Here is a 6,022-nt window from a genome sequence, read left to right on the forward strand (position 1 = left end):
ACAGTATTATACTGTATTGCTGGTCTTCCAAATATAAAGAACTGTACAAGAGTTTAGCTTCAACAGGTCATAAACAAATTATCAAAGGAATAAAACACCACAGTACAAGTACAGATCATGGTAAATACTGTAGACATTTAACAGATGGAATAGCACAACAGATAGGAGGTCCCAGCTCAAAATATCTTATAGTACTGTACAGTACAGTGCGCAGCCCAGGGCTTTCTCCTACTGTGCGATGAGATTAGGCTGAGTGGGGACCGAGCTGACATCAAACACCCTCCCTAATAACTCGTGTCCAAATGCGTTTTTCCAGACACTCCCAGTAAATGGTCAGTTTTCACCCACAAACGGCCTCTTCCTGTCAATCGCCTTGCGAACGCCCGTGCAGTCGTAGTTTTGGAACCAGACTGTCCCCAATGCCTATTGTTGTATGGCGACGTGTGTGAGCATTGCGGTATGCCCAGCAGCCATCAGGTCTGAATTACCCCCACTGTGCATTTGGATTACATACGCAATTCCACCGGATGGGATACTGGCTGTTTACAGTATATACTGTACCAACAGCTGCATCCCTCCTGCCAGAACGCCGGCAGAGGGATGAGTGCTCCAAGTCTCCTTGCAGCCTTGTTGCTCTCACCACGCAGCAGACTTGTGACTCGCATAACTCCACAAAGGATCTATTCTCACTCTATGGTGAGAATACTCTACTCTATTCTCACTCACTCATGGACACCCACAAGTGGGAACATATGTAGCGTAGGGATTACGACTATCGGCATTGTCACTGTTAACCCGACAGCCGGCATTTATCTGCAATGAGCAGAAAGACAGAAATGGATAGACTGTCAGTATGGAAAAGAGGGGTAGGATGAAAGATGGCTGGGTGTGATGAAGAAGTGGACATTGAGAGCCTGTCTTACAAACAAGTTTAAGGAAGAAATCAGTAGTCAGGATATGCAGCATGCATTTGTGGAGTGAAGAGAGTGAAAAAGGAGAGAATGTACAGTATGTACTGTAAGGTTATGTCAGAGGGTGTGAAGATGATCAGCTCAGTGTTATACATGTTACAGTAAGTTAGAGTACAGTACAGTGCATTATGTATTTCTCTCCTATTACCTGGTGTCTCCTCCACTGGTTGGCGACGGACTGTAAAAAGATAAAATACAGTTAGTCATATCAGTTTGACTTAAAATAATGTTGGAGAAAAAATACTGCAATTACAGTACCAACTATTGCTACTGTACAGTATATTTACCAAAAATGTATTCTGGCTCGTCGTCTGTGGGTAAAAGAAGAATATTATAAGATACAGTATACTGTACAGTAAAAAGTATAGTAATAGTACACTAGTGTCAAGGCCCGGTGACAGGTGGGTAAAAAAAAGTGATGCTTGTGACAGGCATGGTGATTCCAAGGGGCCCCACCGACACCATCAGAAAATTTGTGAGTGGCCTGTATGCCGGTGATTATGACTAGACTAAGGTAGCAACTTTTTTTTGTTTTGAATTATGTATACCGTACAGTACTGTACTGTATGTGCTACCTATTTACACTCCATGCAATGATGGCATATTGTACAGTACACTGAAAATATTTAGCAGTTACGGTACTGGTACTTTTTGGGATGACAGTATCAGCATACTGTAAGCATCCAACTGCGGACCCCAAACAGATGCCGCCCCTAGATACAGTACGTGCCTAATGGGAAATTAATCACTGACAGTAGCTAGAGAGAGAGATGATTGGAGAGACAGTGACAAGGGGAGAGAGAGAGAGAGAGAGAGAGAGAGAGAGAGAGAGAGAGAGAAAAAGAGACAGGTAAATATAGTAAGATGGGAGTTTTTTTTAGAACAGGTGATGTTGTCCATACAGTAGCAACCAAATACAGTATTACCTACTGTACAGCATTATCGTCTGTAAGTGTAGCTAGATAAATGTTAATGTGGAATGTGATCGGTTGCTACTGTATGGGCAACATCACCAGTTCAAACAAAAACACTCACCTGAAGTCCTCCATCCACTATTCTGATTTGTGCAATTTTCATCCGATTTCTACGCATTTGCCAGAAAAATCTGATGAAAAGTGCTACTCTGATGGCATCAGATCAATAATAATTCTTACCACTAAATGCCGCCTCATCATCATCTTCCTCCTCCTCCTCAGTGGCCTGTTCCAGTGTAGGGCCTGTGAAAAAAACATTAATGAGAAAAAAAAAGGTTCATTCCAGGAAATACACATACCCTCCAACATGACCCGCCCCACTAGGTACAAAATGCTCTGGTTCTGGACTTCCCTCTTAATTTATTATTGCCATCACCTGTGAAGAAACAGCTTTCTTATCATTTAACTAGTTCAACACAGGTGATGGAAATCATAAATTAAGAGGGAAGTCTAGAAACAGAGCAGTGCGGCGGGTCATGTTGGAGGGTCTGCATACAGAAACATAGAATTTGACGACAAATACTGTAAGAACCACTTTGCCCATCTAATCTGCCTCTTTTTTTTACCCTTTTTTTTACATCAAACCTTATTTGATCCTTATTTCTTTGTAAGGATATCCTTATGTATGTCTCTTCCATGCATGTTTAAATACTGTAGCTCTACTGTTTTAGGCTCTACCACCTCTGATGGGAGGCTATTCCACTTGTCCACTGCACTTTCTGTGAAGTAATTTTTCTTAAAATTCCCCCTGAACTTTCCCCCCCTCCAGTCTCAGTGCACATCCTCGTGTCCTATTGCTTGCAATGTCTTCATTAGGAGAATGTTTCCCTCCTGGACTTTATTAAAACTAGAGATGTGCACCGGAAATTTTTCGGGTTTTGTGGTTTGGTTTTGGATTTGGACGTGTTTTGGCAAAACCACCCTTTCGAATTTTTGTCGGATTCAGATGCGTTTTGGATTTGGGTGTTTAAAAAAAAAAAAAAAAACCCTCAAAAACAGCTTAAATCATAGAATTTGTGTGAAATTTTGAGCCTATAGTATTATTAACCGCAATAACCATAATTTCCACTCATTTCCAGTCTATTCTGAACACCTCACACCTCACAATATTATTTTTAGTCCTAAAATGTGCAACGAGGTCGCTGGATGACTAAGCTAAGTGACCCAAGAGGGCGGCACAAACACCTGGCCCATCTAAGAGTGGCACTGCAGTGTCAGACAGGATGGCACTTATAAAAATTTGCCACAAACATCACATGATGCAAAGATAAATAAATAAAAAAAGAGGCGCAAGATGGAATTGTCCTTAGGCACTCCCACCGTTGTGTTGTATAAACAGGACATGCACACTTTAACAAACCCATCATTTCAGCCACAGGGTCTGCCACACGACTCTGGCTGAAATGACTGATTGGTTTGGGCCACCACCAAAAAAAGAAGCAATCAATCTCTCCTTGCTCAAACTGGCTCTACAGAGTCAAGATGTACCAGACTGGACTTACTTGATGGGTGCAGTGTGGTGGGGGACAGGGAGTACTCCTCCTCCTCCTCCGCCACGGCCTGTGACAGTGTAAGGCCTGTGAAAACAAAAATTACATGAAATATACTTTTGTACTTTTGTATTCTGTGTTGAATACAGTATAACAAAAATTCAGTCAGGTTGGAGGAGAGTAGATTTTGCACACAGAGACGAGAATGTTGAGGCCAGAATCAGGGGGTGGTGGAGGAGGTTTAGGATACCGTACCTCACCCTGTTGGGATGCTGCAATCAGGATGCCACTGTCTGTCACCTGAACGCTGGAATCCTGACGGCTGGTCACGTAAACCCAATGCATTGGTTTAACGCAATGTACAGTACAGTACAATACTGCAGTTTACTTACCAAGTTGGGGAGAGGGCTTCTCCTCTTCCTCTTCCTCTTCCTCCTCCTGACTGTCAATAATTACTGAGTGGAAAATAAAAAAAAGATTATAAACAAAATACAGTAGAGTACAGTTACTACAAAATTGCACAGTAGTCTACAGTAGTACAGTGCTACAGGAGGCAGAGAGATATTCATAATACAGTAGGAGCAGAATGATTATCCAGTGGTAGAGGACATACAGTACTGTACTGTACCTGTATTTAAAACACCTGCTGTCTGGATCCCGACATTCAAAATGCTGAGTCCGGAATCAGAGTATGATTGGAGGTTTAGGCTAGTGGAGGGTGGGTAGGATGCACAATTTTGGGCACCATACTACAAAATGGATATCGTGGAACTAGAAAAGGTTTAGAGGAGGGCGACCAAAGTGATCAAGTGGATCGAGAAGCTGGAATACGAGGAAAGGCTTGCTAGGCTAGGCATGTTTACATTGGAAAAGAGGAGATTAAGAGGGGACATGATTAACCTTTACAAATATATACAGTAAGGGGACAATACACAGGAACTGTTTTTGATAAGATCGACACAGAGGACACGTGCACAGTCACTCGTGTTGGAGGAGAGGAGATTTCGCATACAGAGGCGAAAAGGGGTCTTCACAGTGAGGGAAATACTGTACGTTTGGAATTCCCTGCCTGAAAAGTAATAAAAGTGGACTTGGTCAATACTTTTAAGAATGGGCTTGAGAAACTTACTATACTGTGGCTCCTCCTCCCCACGTAAGTGACATCTGTGCTGAATATAAAAAAACAAAAAGAAAAGTCAAATTTGCCATTGTTATTTCCAATACTACTGTACTAAAGTATTATCCAATACTTTACAGTAGTACAGTGCTACAGAAAGTAGAGAGGCAGAGAGACATTCTTAGCCGGAGTGTGGAATGACCGTCCATTTGTAGGGGACGTACTGTACCTGCATCTAAAATACCAGAGTATAAATGGAGGGTTAGGGGTTAGTGGAGTAGGGTTTCGATACCATACCTCAACCTGATGGGATTTCTGCAATCAGGATACCGCTGTCGGTCACTTGACTGCTGGAATCCTGACCACTGGTCACGCGAACCCAAGCCATTGGTACTGTTAATAAATCAATAAATAATAAATGTACAATACAGTACAGTAGAGTACTGTACAGTAGATTACAATTCTTACCAGGCTGGCCTGAAGGCTCCCCCATTTCCTCCTCCTACTCTGCCTCCGTATCAATAACGAGGCGGTCTGTGTGTACAAGATAACAAGTATTGTAAAATAAAAAAATTACAGTAATACTGTAGGAAACTAGTGTGTCTGTAACAAAAATAATGATTACCACTTCCGGAGCTCTGCTGGTCAGATGGGGTGGGTGGGGCATGCGCTGCTGTGGAAAAATCACACTAACATAAGCTGCTGTACAGTACAATGAAATACAGTACAGTAAATAATGGATAAAAATAAATCATAAAATATCATAAGATACAGTATGCCGGCACTCAGTATTACAGACGATGGCATCCCAAATGCAAAAATACCGAATTGGAAAATCCCCACAGGGGGTTGTTAAGTATATCCCCCCCCCCCTAACCAAAAACCTACCCTCAAGCAGCCTAAACCTCCCACTTGGTGCTTAACCCTAAGTCCCCCCTGGTGTTGCCTAAACCTAACCACCCATGGCCGCAGCACAACCCTAACCCTACTCGCTCCCTCAGTATCGCTCAGTATCCAGATGATGGCACCCCAAATGCAAAAATTCCTAATGCGAAAATCCAAACAATGGTTCATTAAGTACTGTATAGTACTGTACCCAGTTGTGAAAGAACAGTAGGGTGGTATGGAGTACCATTAAGAAATTTGGTGGTGGTACACAGTACCATCAGCCCTCCACTGGTGCATAATTTATAAGGGGAAATTTTGGGTGTGGTACTGTACATAAAATGATGTCAGTGGCATATTGTAACTGGTGGTTGTCACAACTGAGGGCCTGAGCTGACGGGAGGCAGCCTCAGTTGTAGGGGCTGAGATGTACCGGAACCTGGGAGGTTGTATCAGACCCCTGGACATGTAAGTAACATGAATAATAACTGCCCGAAGGCGTGACCACGACAACTTGGATAAAAGTCAATGATGTTTATTATGACAACTCCGCAACACAGCAGCAGTAAAAGAAAACGTAAAAGT

At 42.6% G+C, this 6,022-nt stretch overlaps 1 long non-coding RNA gene across 1 annotated transcript; it reads right to left on the reverse strand.

The window, feature by feature from the left end:
• Positions 1-3,846: 3,846 nt before the first annotated feature.
• Positions 3,847-5,087, reverse strand: LOC134980644 (uncharacterized). The gene is made up of 3 exons (XR_010190456.1): positions 5,021-5,087; positions 4,565-4,604; positions 3,847-3,890 (listed from the first exon to the last, which is right to left on the reverse strand). It is a non-coding gene; the product is annotated as an uncharacterized LOC134980644 (long non-coding RNA).
• Between the last annotated feature and the right edge of the window lie 935 nt (positions 5,088-6,022).

Source organism: Pseudophryne corroboree, chromosome 1 (assembly GCF_028390025.1).
Source record: "Pseudophryne corroboree isolate aPseCor3 chromosome 1, aPseCor3.hap2, whole genome shotgun sequence".
NCBI classification, from domain to species: domain Eukaryota; kingdom Metazoa; phylum Chordata; class Amphibia; order Anura; family Myobatrachidae; genus Pseudophryne; species Pseudophryne corroboree.